Source organism: Ailuropoda melanoleuca, chromosome 10 (genome assembly GCF_002007445.2).
Source record: "Ailuropoda melanoleuca isolate Jingjing chromosome 10, ASM200744v2, whole genome shotgun sequence".
In the NCBI taxonomy this organism is placed as follows: domain Eukaryota; kingdom Metazoa; phylum Chordata; class Mammalia; order Carnivora; family Ursidae; genus Ailuropoda; species Ailuropoda melanoleuca.
In genome coordinates this window covers 55,062,479-55,080,290 of record NC_048227.1, presented here as the reverse complement: position 1 = coordinate 55,080,290, position 17,812 = coordinate 55,062,479, and the positions used below count along the sequence as shown (strand labels likewise).

The 17,812-nt window shown below is 42.4% G+C and overlaps 2 pseudogenes; one reads left to right on the top strand and one right to left on the bottom strand.

The window, feature by feature from the left end:
* Positions 1-211: 211 nt before the first annotated feature.
* On the top strand, positions 212-2,189 carry LOC117804242 (annotated as a pseudogene).
* An 8,187-nt stretch (positions 2,190-10,376) lies between these two features.
* Positions 10,377-12,718, bottom strand: LOC105236638 (annotated as a pseudogene).
* Positions 12,719-17,812: the final 5,094 nt, after the last annotated feature.

Here is a 17,812-nt window from a genome sequence, read left to right as displayed (position 1 = left end):
CACAAGAATGATTTCTGGACCATGGATTACTGCTATATGTGGGAAGGCGTTGTAAGATGGGATGAAGACTTTTTCATTATATAACTTTTTTTCCCTGTTTTTCTAAATCACATGCCTGTGTTATTTTCTGTGTGAAATGTGAAAAGAAACACTGGTATCTTTAATCAAGGGAGATAAGCATCAGTAATAGGTTTTATTGGATCTATAAAAATGCCATAGCAGTATCAATAAGCATTATTTTCATAACCACAAAACTTAATATTTTATAATGTGGTTAACTTAAAATAAGTCTCTTTCCGTCAGATCCAGCAGCAGTGGCAGTGGCCCTCCTCTCTTCTGACTTTTCGCCTGGAAACATGGCCTCTGATATGGCAATCTCTGATGGCATCATCAAGGTTTTCAGTGACATGAGGGTAAGTGCGCAAGTCCTCAACACCAGAAGAGGTGAAGAAGTGCAAGAAGGCGGTACTCCTGTGCCTAAGCGAGGACAAGAAGAACAGCATACCTGAAGGAGGGCAAGAATATCCTGGTAGATGACATGGGCCAGACTGTAGACCACCCTTGTGCCACCTTTGTCAAGATGCTACCAGACAAGGACTGCTTTGTCCTCTATGATGTAACCTATGAGACCAAGGAGAGCAAGAAGGAAAACGTAGTAATTATTTTCTGGGCACCTGAGTCTGCATTCCTTAAAGCAAAATGATCTATGCTAGCTCCAAGGACACCATCATGAAGAAGCTCACGGAGATCAAGCATGAATTACAAGCAAACTGCTATGAGGAGGTCAAGGACCACTGCACCCTGGCAGAGAAGCTGGGGGGCAGTGCCATTATCTCCCTGGAGGGCAAGCCTTTGTGAGCCCTCTCCAGCCCCCTGCCTGGAGCATCTGGCAGCCCCAGACCTGCCCATGGGGGTTGCAGACTCCCCCTTCCTGCCAGACTGGAGGGGCTGGGGGATCCCAGCAGGGGGAGGGGGATCCCTTCACCCCACTTGCCAAACGGCCCCCTCACCCCCTGCGCCTCCCTCCTCCCTCCATCCCTGCCAGTTCTAGCCTTCCCAAACCACTTTTGATCAGATCCCTGTTGTGTTGAAACAGACCAAGTCCCCCCCCAGGCACCCCAGTTTGGTGGTGGGGACTATTTTTTTATGACACCCCAATTCCCCACCTGTTCCTTTTCCCATGCTGGTAACTTCTAACCTCAATAGTGACTCTGTGCTCATCTGCTTAGTTCTGTGTGTATACGGAGTGTTGTGGAGATGACCTCTCCTTGTGCCGCTTGGTTCCCCTCCCCTTTCCCCAAGGTGACAGCCATTCATGCAAGCAGGACCAGTGAGGGACCCTCAATTAAAAAAAACCCACACACACACAAACACACACATATAAAATAAGTCTAATTAAACTCTTCTGCAAACAAAATTAGGAATGCTCTTTTGTCCACAAAGCTTTATTTCCACATTGCCTGATAATCAGCACTATTTATAGCTCTCTAAAATTCTACCAATTAGGGATTTATCTGAATTTATACTTTTTTCTCTGATTTTCCTTTTTTTTTTAAAATAGCTCTTATTTGATATAGGAAAATCTGGAAAGCATGGATTCATGTATTAATTGGGAAAAAGCCATAAATTATAAGTCTACTACCCAACAATTTTATTAGCTTCTAGTCTTAATGCATTTTTTCCATAATTGAGTTCATAAAGAACATAGCATTTTAGTATCTTTTTTATTTATTCAGCATTATGTTTTGTATATTTCCCATGTAATTACAACTTTTACACATTTTTAAAATGTTGGCATAATACTCTGTTGTATGAATGTATCATAATTGATTAGACCATGTCTCTAAAATTTTTAACATAGATTTCTGATATTTTTGCTTTTATAAGTAACAGATGGTCTCTTTCAACACTAGTTATAGTTTAAGAGTGGTAACATTTTCTGGGTTATTTGTTGAAATGTCCATCAATTGCTTCACAGTTGTGGAATTACTGTTTGAAGGTTCAAGGAAGGGCTGTTGAAATTTACAGTAGGTAGGACTGGATAGCATTGTTCCAGCAACATAATTAGGGCTGTGTGCCCTACTCGAGTGTAAAAAAGGTTAGAAAGAGAGGTAGAGGGGCGCCTGGGTGGCACAGCGGTTTAGCGTCTGCCTTCGGCTCAGGGCGTGATCCCAGCGTTATGGGATCGAGCCCCACATCAGGCCTCCTCTGCTATGAGCCTGCTTCTTCCTCTCCCACTCCCCCTGCTTGTGTTCCCTCTCTCGCTGGCTGTCTCTATCTCTGTCGAATAGCTTCATTAGTTGCGTATAACACCCAGTGCACCATGCAATACGTGCCCTCCTTACTACCCATCACCAGTCTATCCCATTCCCCCACCCCCTCCCCTCTGAAGTCTTCAGTTTGTTTCTCATAGTCCATAGTCTCTCATGTTTCATTCCCCCTTCTGATTACCCCCCTTTTCTTTGAGTCTTCTTTCTAAGAGTGGGGGAGGAAACTCATCTACATGACACAAGCCCCCCTCCAGAACTTGGAGCATTTATTACGATGTTATATAGTACAGCTATATCAACATTTATACTCTCATGGGTTAAAGTACAAGCCTAGCTTCCATTTACAAAGTTTTCCAAAAAATAGACTTACAAACTTTTGAAATGCAACCCTTTTCTCAGTTGTAAAATGTATGTATAACAGCTGTCTCTATGAGGCAGTTTTTAGCTAAAAGTAAAATTTTGGTATAGCCCAATTTAGGCATCTTAACACATATCAGTAGTCACTAGTTTTCATATATAAAACATGCTCCTGTTCCTGTGCACATCCACAGTGGTTAGGTAACAACATTGACTTTTAAAGTTAACTAGTAACAAATCTCAATTTTACACTTTATTTTTTTTGTTTTTAAAATTTTTTAAAGAGTTTATTTATTTGACAGAGGGAGACAGCTAGTGAGAGAGGGAACACAAGCAGGGGGAGTGGGAGAGGAAGAGGCAGGCTCCTAGCAGAGCAGGGAGCCTGATGTGGGGCTTGATGCGGGGCTCGATGCAGGGCTCGATGCGGGCCTCAATCCTAGGACCCTGGGATTACGCCCTGGGCTGAAGGCAGACACTTAATGACTGAGCCACCCAGGCGCCCCTCAATTTTACACTTTATCTTAAGCTATTTTAATGTGGAGAGATTTCTGTTAGAATGTCCTTTGTGAAATTCTTGGGTCCTGGGTTATGGTTACCTGCCTATCAATCTGGTATAAATGGCACAAATGCATTTACTTAATTTGTAATAAGTCCTCTCATTTTAAAGATGAGAAAACTGTAGAGGTCAGAGAGGTGGTGACTTGCTTAAGGCTTTGGGGCTACTTTACTACTAGAATTTAAAACCTAGGTTTTCTGATTCTTAGCCCACCAGTTTTTCTTTTACTCCATGCTGTCTCTTTATGACATAACTGCATTATAAAAAGACTCTTAGAAAAACACCTGCAACCTATTAACAGTCATGTAAGACAAGCTTGTTGGGAAACTATAACTTAATAAGCTGATAGTTAAGAGTGATTAATAGGACTATAATTCTTCTCTCCCACTGTGCCACAATAAGCTAGGGTGGGTATTTTACCATCTCAAGATGAAAAAGAACAGATGTATTGTCAGATCATAGATCATGGGTAGTCATTAAGTTTTATTATCTTTATAAAAATGTTCAATTTCAAGCATACTTGGTGCTTGGAAATATGTTGTGAATCTAATGTTGCAATACCATTAAAACCATAACAGAATATGATGACTGTTACAGTATACTTGTGCGACTGAATTAAATTAGTTGAGTGAAATGGAGGGCGAGTCATCCTAGGTGAGTGCTGGATATATAGTTAGTGGAGAAAACTTTCCAAATGAATTCAACAAATTCCACTTAAATGTATTCAGCACTGGTTTAGGGACTGGGTCACAGTCCTTACCCTCAAAGGAAATAAAATTCGGTTGGGCAGATGGAAGGCATATTTGAAACATTTTAAAACTGCAGCATAGCATATGATTAAGTGTAGAAACCAGCACAGAAATGTAATAGTGTAGGGGAAGAAGAGTTTAACATAAACTAAATACCCAAGGAACTTCAAATATTTGGCCTAACTGAATTATTTCTCTCTAGATTTGGAAACAAATAAATTGATCACCGTGTTGATTGAACAAATGACTGAAAATCAGGTTAAAAATGATAAACGTAATAACATAAGGCTAATGTGTGGCAGTTGCTGGGTTCTCAGATTTTTAATCAGTGAATTATTAGCTTGCTCAGTTTCAGATTCTAGTCATTCCTTGAGAATTCTGATCTAGTAGTTTTCATAGTTTGGAGACTTTTGTGTCCATATACCAACCATATTTGAAGATGACTGTATTTTTCTCAGAAGAGTGGCAATATCTGATTCTTTTTGAGAGCTTACTGTAGGAGTGGGGAGGAGTGCTTAGCTTAAGGTGGTGTCTGCACTGTATTCTCTTATACAGTATTTCTATTTTCCTAATTCTAGGAATAGAGAAAAGTAAAATTCAAATTCCATGTGAGTGGCCTACCTGACTTCTTCACTTGGATATTATTAAGAGTCAGAAACCTTAAATATATCCCAAGAAGATCTCTTGTTTCTCCGTCGTCTCCCTGCCACCTGTCACCCCATCCCAACCCCAAAGGGCACCCTCTACTTCACTGCTCTAAGCCAAAGACCAAAATGTCATCCTTTATTCTTTCCCTTTTCTTATCTTCCACATCCGACTCATCACCAACTCGTGTTGAGTTTACCTGTTCCGTATGCTTTAGCCAACTTCTGCTGCCCTATCCAAGTCGCCCTGATCAGTTCCGTGGGCTACAGCGGTCTAACACAAAGGGAAGCAGTAGAGCATTATTGTTAGGAATAGAGGTTCAGAGCCGGACTGCCTGGATTTGAATTCCAGCTTTCCTACTATTAGCTGTTGTTAGGAGTTCAGCTGAGCTGGGGAGTGAGCTGAGCTTCAGATGTTAGAGTAGCTGATTAATGCACAAGCCAAAAATGAAAGAGTTAAGCCTTTAACACCTGCTGGGATGATTATATGCAAGAGTCTAAAATGAGAAGGCACTGACTCCCCCTGTTACATTTCCCTTATGGACGGACACACTAATCCTGGGTCAGGTGCATCAACACAGATGTGAGAGATGGCTCACTGTTGTGGGAGCCTCAAAATAAAGGCTCCAGCAATTTTATGGACCCTATGGGGGGAGGGGGAGGGAGGTGAGTTAGGAGTGGAAAAGTATAGGGAAAAGTCAGAGTGGAACAAAGTGTTTTCAAGGTGTCCCCCACTCCCCCTCAAAAGGAGGACTCAACAGAAGTACGAAGGCTTCTGCCCCAGGCCTCAGATAGAGACCCAGAAATGAAAGTACCAGGCTAGGAATGCAAATATATGAAAAGCATGATTGGGCAGGGGAGTCTGAGCTGTTGCCTGCAACTGCCTTCAGAGACTGCAGTGCATTGGCTATGTGCCAAGCTTGGGTGGGGGGCAGCAGCCTTTTTCCCATGAGGCCTGCCAGGTAAAGCCTTTGTAATTGCCCATAGGCATATCTGAAAAATCACATATAGGTTTTTAACCAGGAGCCAAACTCCTCAGCCTTGTGAACTGGGCAAGCTTCTTAACCGTTCTCTGCTACAATTTATAAAGGAGATGTAAAATTATGAGAATCACATATTGTATGTTAGTTTTCTATTGTTGCTGTAACAAATTACCACAAATTTTGTAACTTAAAACCACAAATATTATCTTAACAGTTCTTGAGGCCAGAACATTACTGGAATAAGGGTGAAAAATCACACAATTACATCAATAAATGTAGAAATAAGCACTTGATAAAAGATCAGCTGTCTCCCCCGTTTTTTAAAGATTTTATGTATTTTTTTTAAAGAGAGCATGCGAGTAGAAGGAGGGGCAGAGGGAGAGGGAGAGAGAGAAATTTGAGCAGACTCCGCACAGAGCGTGGAGCCTGATGGGCTCGATCTCACGACCCTGAGATTATGACCGGCACTGAAATCAAGAGTCAGATGCCCAACCAACTGAACCACCCAAGCACCCCAAAGTTCAACCCCTTTTGATAAAAGCTGTGAAAATTCAAAATTTAGAAGAATTTCCTTGATTTGACAAAGACATTGTATACCAAAAATTCTACAGCAATTATCATGTTAATGGGGAAACTTCACTCTCATCGAGATCTGTCCTAAGACAGGAATACTCAGTATTATTTTTAATGTTTGACATAATACTGAAGGTTTGGCTAATGTTATGATGTAAAGAAAAGAATAGTTATCAGGATTGGAAAGAGAAAAAATTACTTGCAGTTATGTTTGTGTACATAAGATATAAGTGGATTGAACAGAACAACTATTAGACCTAATGGGAGATAAGAATGATAGTATTTGTCTTTATCAGCAATAATCAGAAAATTTAAGTGGAAATTAAATACTACCTACAATAGCTGCTAAAACTATAAAGTAAGATATAATCTCTCAAAAATGCAAAAAAATAATTTACAGATAAAACCTTAAAACTATTTAAAGACTATGACCTTAGGGTGCAGAAAAACTTTTAAGACCCAAACAACTCGAATGAAGAATTGCTTGCTACAAAATTAAGAAGTTCTTTCCTTCTGCTACAAAATTAAGAGGTTCTTTCATTTGAAGGACATCATAGAGAAAGACAGATGACAGATTGGGAAAGGATAGCCATAATGTCTAAGTCCAGCTCTACTGGTGTGTTTATATATTTCTTCTTGTAATGCTTTTAAGTTTTGCTTTATTTGGTTTCAAGCTATATTACATAGAGTTTAGTTGGGAATGAGTGATTATATATATATAATATATAATATTATATATATATTATATAATATATATAATAGAGTTTATTTGGGAATGAGGTGATTATATATATTAATATATAATATTATATATATATTATATTATATATAATAGAGTTTAGTTGGGAATGAGTGATTATATATATATATATATATATATATATATATCTGATGGTGAATTAACCTTTTCTCATTATGTACTTTGTCTCAATGGCTTTTGTCTTAAAGGTCTATTTTGTCTGATATTAATATACTAACATCAGCTTTGTTTTGGTTATCTGCACTATATTTATTTTTTCTTCCTTCTGATTTCAACATTTGTTAACCTTATGTCACAGGATTCTTTTTAAAGCAACTTATAAGTGGATTTTGTTTATTTTTACCCAACCTAATAATCTTTACTTTTAAACACATTTTTTTCACTTAAATTTACATAATAATTCATATTTTGTATTTACATCCATGTGCTATCTTCAGGAATTCCAATTTGACTTTCATAGTACCTACTTCACAGTGTTGTGATGAGAATTCAATAAATTAATATACATAAAGCACTTACAATAGTGGAAAATATTAAGTGCTCAATATACATTAGCAATTATATTACTATTATTCTTACTATTATTATTATTACTATATATTATTCTTCCAAGCTTATCTTCTAGCCAATCTACTCTTTCATTGCCCTCTGACTGAATTGAATTTGTGTCATTATTTCTCTTGAAGTTCTCTTCCAACTGTAAGTCATTCTCAACACCTGAGCCATACTTAGGGAGAATTTTCAGCTCAGCCCTGCATGAGATCCCACTCATTATTGCTGCCTCCCCATCTACTCTGTCTCCTTATTTAAGTTTGGTAGGGTTCTCTGTGGGGAGCAGAGGGAACCTGACAGGCTGCCCTATTTGGGGATAAGACTCTCAACAGTGCTATCCCAACCTATCCCACCTATCCCGGTAATCCTAACACTGGAACAAAAGCTGCAAAGACAAGATTTATAGCATCAGGAAGACCTCAAAACATCAAGCCATCAGATTTAGGTTTGAGTCTCAGTTCTGTGACTTACTAATGATATAAATGATGTTACCATCTTTACTGACCCAGGTGTTGTTGCAATATTTAAACATGAAAAAGTAGTTAAAGATCCTGGTAACAGGAAAGCCCTAAATTGGTGGTAGCATTTTTAAGAGGCTAGAAACCCTTGTTTAAAAGATAGGTGATTTTTAAAAATCACAACGACAAACCTTTATTTACATCTAGAGGAATTAAGCATACTGTTGACAAATGCTTGTGAACATGAAGCCTAGGGGATGTAACATCATCATTAAAAACGGACTGAGGGGCACCTGGGTGGCTCAGTCGGTTAAGTGTCTGCCTTCAGCTCAGGTCATGGTCCCAGGGTCTTGGGATCGAGCCCTGCATAGGGCTCTCTGCTCAGCCTGGAGCCTGCTTCTCCCTCTGCCACTCCCCCGACTTGTGCAATTTCTCTCTCTCTCAAATAAATAAATAAATAAATAAAATCTTAAAAAAAAAAAATAAACATGAACTGACATCACCACACACATTACTCCTCCCTGGACCAAATGCAGTGATCATTAACTTATGTACGAGAGGGTAGAGTTTGTGTGTCAACATAGAGTTCAGCTGTATGTACTAATTCCTCTAAGTACTTGTGACATTATGTCAAGAGTTCAGCAGCTGAGTTTCACATAGGGCAGTGTGATTCATCGGGATTATTAGGATCCTCCTGGAATAACTTCCCTGAGTTGATTGTCTTTGACAGATCAGTTTGCTTAGATTAAAAAGCAATTGCTGCTGTCTAGTCAAATTTAAGCACTTTGGCTAGAAGAAGCTGAACTCTAACTCTGTCCAGTCTATAGAAACACCTTGATGTAAAAAATACATCGAATGCAGTGATACAAAGAGAAAACTGAGTTAGCAATACTCTGGGGTACAGTTTTGTAATAATGTGAAGGGGCAAACATGCCAAACAAAAGTGATTGCAGGTATATGGGAGGGAGGGAAGAGCACATTGCTTTTAATAGCAACTATATCTGTGCCCAGTGTACTGCTAAGTCAGTAACAATGTTTGAGGTAACACTCTGCTTCACATTCATACAACATTCTCTACCATTAGACTTGGGGTAAAATGGATCCATCTTCTGGGCTGAACAATGGAAAGTATTTGGAGATATAGAGATTTCTCCCTCCCCTTTCTGAATGGACCTAGTAATTTAATAGAAGAAACAATACTATCAAGAGGACTAAAATAGGGATATGCTAAAATGTAAGCCATCTTTTAAAAAAAATCAGTGGAATATCTGATTTAAGTGAAATTTAAGCTTAATGCCTGACATTGCATTCCCAGCCTGCATGAGTTGTAGATAAAACGGAGGCTTGAGATGGTATTAAACTGACATCCAACCTATCTCTGGTGGATCAGCAAATAGAGTACTGAAACTAGTGTTAGAGGGGTCTCATATATACCATCCCTTTCATCACAGCTTTCTTTTATGTTTGGGCTTCTTGATATCTTTGAATAGGGAGGCTGACTGGGATGTTTAAAGTGGAGAAGATGAGAACCCTGGCTCAATGGCCTTCTCTCTTAGGAATTTAAGTCTCCTGAGAATATAATCCTTACATGGACCCAGGCTACAGAAAACATTGGTTATACAGAGTTTTAATTTTAGTGAGTTTGTAGTGAATCTTTATCAACAAAGAGCACCATTGTCATGTCATCTATTAGTGTATTTGTGGACTTGTGCAACCATCATGATGATCTAAGTTTAGACAATTTTTTATCACCCCAAAGAAACCAGGTTTCCATTAGCAGTCTGTCCAGCAGAACCCTGTGTACGTAATCAATGCCAGGATAGGACTCCAACGACAAGGAGGATAGAAAAGATCGTTAAAGTGCCAGCCACCCAGTATAGAGTCCAAACACTTCTGTCCACTGCATCCTGATATCAGAGTCACCAAGGAAAACACATGACCAAGCACTGGATAGAACAATGCTTTTTATTCACACAGAGAAAAGCCAGCCTGGAACTTCCATAGGGACTTGGCCAAACGCAGCACCATGGAATACACCACGGACCTGTGCCCCAACAGCACCATGCAACGACAGCTGGCCAGCTTGCTGGAGGGCACCCCGGACAGGTCAGTAATCATCCCCAATCTCTTCCCCAAGTATATTTCTGCACCCAACAGACCTGAAGCCCGTCCTATGAAGCTGCTGTAGCCCAAAGAGGAGGGTGGCTACCATTATATACGTGCATCTAGCTTTGCAGGGAGCGTGTGGGCTCAGGAGTCGCTGGCTTCCTTGAGTGGTGGGTCATCGAGCTGCCAGACCAGCTGCCACCTGCAGCGATATACACTCAGGGCAGGGACAGACAGAAGCAGCTCTGCAGGTGGAGTCCAGTCGCCCTCACTCTCTCCTGGGGTGATTCCACCTCCTCTCTCTCCCCAAGCAGCTGCCTCCCCCTGCTCCTGCGGGTCCTCTGGGTTTGGGGCCCTCCCAAAGAGGGCTATGAGCGCACCAGGTCATACTCGGTGTAGCCGTCAGTCTTCTTCAGGCCCAGGACGCATGAAGCGAAGTAGGGCTTGTCCTCGTAGTGCCGCATCACTGCGTGACTGTTCCAGGGGAAGAAGTCAAACTGGAATAGGTACTTGGTGACCCTGTGAAGACAATGGGCTTCATCCAGAAGCTTTTGCTGGGCCACAGCACGGCCCATGGGAAGACGAGCATGGGCGGCACCAGGAAGGTGGCCAATGCGGTGACCACGTGGTTAGGGACGATGAGGACAGAGCAGAGCAGATCCGAGCGGGCGGCCGCACACTTGTACACGGCCTGCAGCAGCCGCAGTGCCCGGCCTTGCCCTGTTGGGAACCGCTGGGCCTCCTCCAGCTCTGGGATGCACAGGTCCTTGGCGAGGAGCAGCCCAGCAGCCATGCGCGACCGGCCGCCTGTTGGCCGGAAGCTCCCAGAGCCGCACAGGGGAGTCCTGGGCTCGGCACCGACTCCTCGCTGCTGCTGTGGGTGTTGTAGCCGGTGCCGAGGGGGCTGCTTGTGTTGTTGGTTGTGCTGCTCAGCGGCTCGCCGGAGGCTGTGCTTGGCACAGCGTGGGCCTCCGAGGGGCCTTGCAGCGTGGCCTGGGTTTCGCGCTCCTACAGCTGGTCCAGCACGAGCCAGTGCCTGTCTCCCCTGGTGAGGAGCTCCCGGGTGCGGAGGTGGCACCCACGGCGCTCACGTGCAGTCAGTGCGTCAGCTCCGGACGCAGTCCGTCTCCTGTGGGCAGCTACCCTGCCCACTCTTGCCACGGCCGCTTCAGCACCGCCAGGACATTGGTCACCCATCCCTGCTGCGCCATCTGGAAGGCGCTCTGTGCTCACTGCCTGGGATCCTCGGGCTGGGCCTTCTCCTCCTCACCGTCAGACTCGAACACATAGTGGTCCCAGGCAGGAGTGGATGGCTGTGATGTGGTCCAGTCACAGCCACCACCACTGTCGCTGCAGCAGGAAGAGGCCCTCTGGACTGCTGGGCCCTGGCTCCTGATTTCTGGAGGGGCAACCGCCCGCTGGGTCCTGCCTGTGCTTCTCCTGCTTGGCACAGCTGCGCCAGGGACTTCTTGCTTTGTGGTGGAGATCGATGCTTTTGAGGTCCACAGCACTGTAGCGGGCAAAACTCCTGGAGGCCTGCAGGGTGGTTGGCGTGGAGCTCAGCCTTGATGTGCAGGTCGTAGTGGCTGAGGAAGATGCAGTGCTACAGCGGGGACAGGGAGCAGAGGCTGTCCCAGAGGACCTGGCCTCCTCCACGTGCAGCGGGCAGTCCTGGCCCTCCCTGCCCAGCAACCAGAAGAGCAAGCAGAAGATGGCTACCTTCAGCACGTTCAGGTAGGACCTGCAGGGGATAAAGCTGGGCATGGGGTTGGGCTCCCCCCACAGGTTCCAGGTGATCAGTATTGAAGCCAGCCACTGCTTGGTGTGCTTGGGAGAGAACATCTGCCACTGCAGGGAGGTGCAGAGCAGCAGGAGGAAATCACCTATGAGGTTGGTGGAGTTGGGGACCCTGAATAAATTGGGTAGGTACAGCCATTTGAGTGTGGAGTTCACAAGGATGGTCTTGTTTCAGTGCCACAGGTAGTTTATGCACAGGGCAGGAGGAATGCCAAGGATAGCAGGTACTGGTAAAGCAGTCAGTGTATCAGGAAGAGGCAGTAGTTGCGCCAGAGGCCAGCAATAGCCCAGAGTGCTGATGGGTGAGGATAGCCATGCAGGGTGACCATGAAGTTCCTGCACAGTCCAAACATGTTCACGGCCATCAGGAAGATCTCCTGTCCAAGTTTGTAGGAGAAGAATTTGAGGCAGTGGAGCAGGCTCGGCTCAGCCACTGGAGAGTATTGTCATTTATAGACAGCTTGGGCAGCTGGTGGGGCCAGCAGGTGCTATGGGTGGTGATGTTCCTGGCATTGGTACATGGTAGCCTCAAATGCCAGCAGCAATAGGGTCTGTAGGTGATTCTGGATGTAGCCCAGATATGGGAAGCCCTTCCAAACCCCCAAACCAGTTAGCAGGATTGATCTCTAGTGAGTATTCTCTAGCCCCAGATGCCCAGGCTGACAGGGTTCAGGGTGGCAGGGAGCTCAGGACACTGCTCCATGGCCCACATGTAGTGCAGGCCACACTGTGCCAGCCTACAGAGCAGGATGGAAGGTGCTCCGAGCATGGTCAGCTGGTGGCAGCTGCACGTGGTGCAGATGAGGCAAGCCCAGAGCAGCAGCATGAAGACATGGAGGCCAGCCAGCTGTGGCAGGTGACACTCCATATGGTCATGGTGATAAGGGCACACCTGTACAGAGTGCTGGCCCATGATGAGGTGGGCCCACATCTCTCTAGGCTCAGCCAGCCTGGGGCACAAACAGGTGTTGCTGGGTGGGGTTGTGGCCAGTCAGATTGTGCCTGATGTAGTTGTTCGCCTCTGTGTCAGGCCTGTGAGCATCATGTGCCGGGCAGCCTCCTTTTGCATGGCAGCAGCAGCCCTGGCCTGGCTCTGGGTCACAGTCCACCTTGGTCAGCTCCACCTATTGCTCTTCCTTGACCCTTACGCTCCTTCCCCAGGTCCAAGGGATGGTGTGTGCAGAGATTCAAGAGTGAAATTTAGAAGCTTAGCTGCAAGACCTCTGAGGCTCTGGAAGAGGTCCTCAAGAGGCCGCAGTTCAAGGTTGGGGGTCTGGAGAGATGAACCTGGACAAACATGGCCTTCTTGGCCTTCTTCACCATAATGAGTACTATGAATGGGTCACCCTTCTCAAATGTCCTTCAACAAGCACATTGGCAGTGGGGACTGGAAGGCTGCCACAAAGGTCTGGGGGGGTTCACCTGTCAAACAGCAATGCAGGTGTCCTAAGGTGAGGCTCAGGAAGGTGAGTTCCCATGGAGCAGAAGGACAAACACTCACTTGATCTTGATTTTCAGTATGAACGCACATTATGAAAGCAGGCCCTCAACATCCTTCTGATCTTTTGGGTTTTAAGCAGGAGGTGTCAGAAAAGTTACAAGGATAGCTGGCTTGTGGTGGCCAAGCATTCATAGCAATGCTGTTTTATGATCCTTTGATGTTGTTGTTCCCATCATTGTGAAGCAGAATTCACCAGGCATCGAATTGTTCATTCACTAATAGGCAAGGTGAGCTGGGATTAGACCATCATAGGATAGGCTAGTTTTACCTTACTGGTAATGTGTTGTGGCCACGGTAATCCTGCTTAGTACAAGAGGAACCTCCCTGTTATTTTTTATAATAATTCTGAAATTCACTTTCACTTCAGAGAAGTGTTCTGAGCTTCACACCTATGAATCCTATTTTGTTAATGCTATTTGAATCAAAAGTTTAACAACAAACTAAGTACAGTCTTATTTAGATGCTCAGAATTTTGTTCCTGGAAGGATTTTGGAGACTATCTGGTCCATGGATTAAGTACTAGCTACTCATTGCCAGTCAATTATTGCCAGACTGAAATGAAGACCTAGTGATGCTGGATCCTATAATTAAAACAAAAAAAATCCATAAATCTGGGCATTTATGGGAAATATCAAAAATTTAAAATGGCAGCAATGAATTTGAACCTCTGTTAAGGTGAGAGGCTCTGCTGTTTTAGTTTCTTTGTATCCTGCTTCGTCCCTCCTTGTGCTGTGGTTTGGTGATAGATGTTGCTGAAGAGTTTAATTGAAAGAATTCCAGGAGATTGTAGATCTTGCTAGATCTTCAGACTCCTACATATAGGAAAATAGTTATTAGCTTTAGCCTTTTAGTATAAATATTGGCTATTTGGAACTAGATAGGTATTAAGAAGCTATGTCGATGAATTTTCTTCCTTTCTTAAGCTTTCACTTTTGATTAACCCACTGCTTATAAAGTTGGAACTTCAAAGGCCGCCCTGGGAGTTGTCCCTTCTATTCAGCTAGATCCTGACAAAATGCTGTAAATTCAAGCATCTATTCTGTTCAGCTTAAGTTTTAAGGAATGATTCTTCTGGAAGTAAGACATTCCTAACGAAGCGTCCTGGGCAATTTGACATTCAAGGAGAATGGCCTGGGAAAAACACCATGGAGAATCCAGCAGCATTATTCAAAGCAAAGGTCTCAATATATTTAAAGCTACACTTGGAAGTGACTAAAGATACTCACATTTTAAAAATTGAGAGTGGGTGCCATTTTTTTTTTTTTTTTTTTGGAGATAGAGATAGAATATTTCCTGTGATCTTTTTCTCCTTGGCTGAACTTGGGATTTGATTTATCTGTTTAAAAAAAGAATTTGGGGCGACTGGGTGGCACAGTCAATTAAGGGTCCAACTCTTGGTTTTAGCTCAGGTCATGAACTCAGGGTCATGAGACTGAGCCCTGAGTTGGGCTCTGAGCTCGGTGTGGGGTCTGCTTTAGACTGTGTCTCCCTCTCCATCTGCCCCCCCCCGCTCTTTCTCTAAAATAAAAAATTTAAAAAAGAGAGAAAAAGAAAAAGAACTTGGTTGGACATTTTGCTCTCTGAAGTATTTTGAGCTCTTTATAGATGACTGGCATAGTCCTTAGTTTCCTGATAACTTACTTAAGATTTCCTTCCTGAGGAAACTTTGTCTCACAGCTGAAGAAGGAAGCCTCTGGCCACATCCTGGTGTTACGGTGTGTGGTTGATTAGTCTTTTTCAAATTTTAGGAAAAGCCAAGGTGAAGTGGACTCCTAACACTTCTTTTTTCTATCTATAAGTATTTAGAACTAGAAGCCCTTGAAACAACACAACCGAGTATCTGAATATATTTTGCCAAGGAAGGTGATCCTTTTAAAATGGGACCATTTGATAGTGAAAATGAAAATCATGAAAATTCAGTATGGAAGAATGCGTGTTGCTGGAAAGCTCTAAGAAATGCAGTGTAAGAATTTCTCTACTGCAAAACTGAAGTGATTTTGCACCCTTGTTTGTGACTTCTGTGTTGTGCTTTGTTTAGGCAATATAGATTTTTTTCCCTTTAATGAGTCACAATTGAACTACATGTTTTATATATCGGTAGGTGGCTTAGAGACACTTCTGAAAATTAGTGACTAGCAAGTGCATTTCATGTGTGAAGCAACATTTTGGCAGATGGAATTAGCCTGAAATTCAGACTGCCTGAATTGGCTTTCAGGATCACAAATTAATTCCATGTGGAACCCCACCAAACCTTTTGGCATTAAACAGAGCATGGTAGAAATACTTGAAATGTACATCACACTTGATGAGATGGGCTTTCTGGTAAAAACTGAGTCCAGAGGCTAGACATCTGGTGTTGTGGTTTATGCAAAATACACTGTCAAATTGCAGCATATAGAAAAACAATGATGATGGTGCTTTTTTGATGCCATTCTTCCCAGGAGCATATTATAGTCTGCACTCTAGTCAAAATTATATTATTATTATTAGTAATAATAATAAATAAGCTTCACAGTTTTTCAGACTTACCATTACCACTTGGTTATTCTTAAGGAATGTGACTTATGACCTGTTTGTGATGCTGCACTCTTTTCTTTCTCACACATGGAGGTAAGATCTGCTCAGAGGGTAAAGGAGGAGGATGCGTGTTTTTCAAATGCTGACTTCTCTCTTTACTACCTGCTTTTATTTATGGAAAGAACATGTTGTATTTCTTCTTCCGAAAGTAATTTATTCCATTTTAGTTTGCTGTCTAGCTCTGGTTAATACTTATTTTTTTGAAGGTATTCTTTATAATTTTCATCAGATTCTTCGTTTTACTTTTGTAAACTTTAAGTTCTGTGATGTTACATTGTTATTCCTTTATTCATTATGAATAACCTTCACATGTTTACTCTAACAGAACTTCAAAATACTCAAGTTGAGGAAGACAGTATGTAAAGAGTGGTTTAAGCCTCCATGGTAATCCTGCTTGAAGTATTCTAAATGTGAGGTTAAAGATTTTGGTCCATATATCTTATCTATTCAGGTTAAGATCTGTAGGTGAGGGTGGGAAAGAAGTGCTAGTATCCATTCATCTCTCTTCTGTCTGATAGCTACCCCCTCTCCTTTGTACATTTGTCAGATTCTACTTACCCTTTAAGCATCTTGGTATAGGAAGCATTAATTATGTGTTCTGTAGGCCCCTTACATGGATAGACAATGAAAACCTTCTTTCATGCGATGTTTCTTTAAACATGGCAAGTTTTAATGGACTGCCTTGGGGCCATGTTTTCAAAAACAAGTTGAAACTTTTTACAAATTGTTACTGTCAAAGAGAATCTCGACCTGTGTTAAGGGAGGCAGTACAGGGCAATTTATATCAATGGGAAAAAAAACTAAACCTTATTGAAATCACTATTGTTCACCGACAAAAAGGGAGACTATAATCTTGAAGGCCTCTTCCAGTGACTGTGCTGCCATTTGACCGAATTGTCCTGGCCTCCTATGAAGAGTGGATCTCTAACCATAAAATGAAATCTCTTTGTTACTTGTGGTTATAAGCTTTTGTTCTTTAATAATAAATCTAGCTCAGAGACATTTCTTTACTGTAAATTTGTCTCCACTGAAGTGCTCATCAACAGTGTCTGCTTCCATTACCAGTGGTGGAGCCAGGTTGGAGCATCTTGTAGAGTAAGCGTATGCACTGAGAATCAATATGTGTTTTATTAGCACCGGGAGACTCATCGAATTGATTTTTTTTTCTTTTTACCTTTATGGGCAATTGCTATAAAAAGGTAAATTTAAAAGTTAACCATCTGCTACCTCACTTTTCATTTAAAATCTTTTATTTGATTACTCTTTCCAGGTAATCAATGCTTTCTATTTTGCTATTATGCTTGTTGGTGAATGAAGGTGGGTTTAATTTATAGCTTTTATTTATCTAACGGTATTGTCAGAGTCACAATCTTTATGCATCCTATTAGTAGTCTGGAAAATATTTCTTACTACATCGAAACAGAACAAAATTCAATTTAGAAATATAATTTCCTGCCATGGAGACACTTGATAACAGGGGGGAGATTAATGGAGCCCAGTGACAGAAACTTGATTTAAAGCAGGAGATTAATACTGCTTTATCAGCCTACACTGCAAGTGAATTGGCTCTGAAAGAAAAAAAAAATCTGTTTGAAGTTGCTGAGTTGTCGGCTTGTTGGTTGGCAAAAGGTCTCTGGACATTTATTTTGTTATTGCTGAGTATTTGCTGCATGCTTGTCTACTTGACAACATAGGAACAAACCTGCGGCACAACACCAGACTTGCTTATTTTACAGTAGTAACATGTTTCTTATTATTCCTTTTGATCCCACAGGAAGCTTGAATGCTTGGAGGTCAGCTTCTGACTTAAGGGGATTATACTCAGTAAATCATGTCAAAATTAACGAATAGAATTGCGCTGACACTCCAGTTTGGTTGGATTTAAGTAAAATGTTTAAATGGTATTTTTAATTGCAAAGCGCCTGCCCC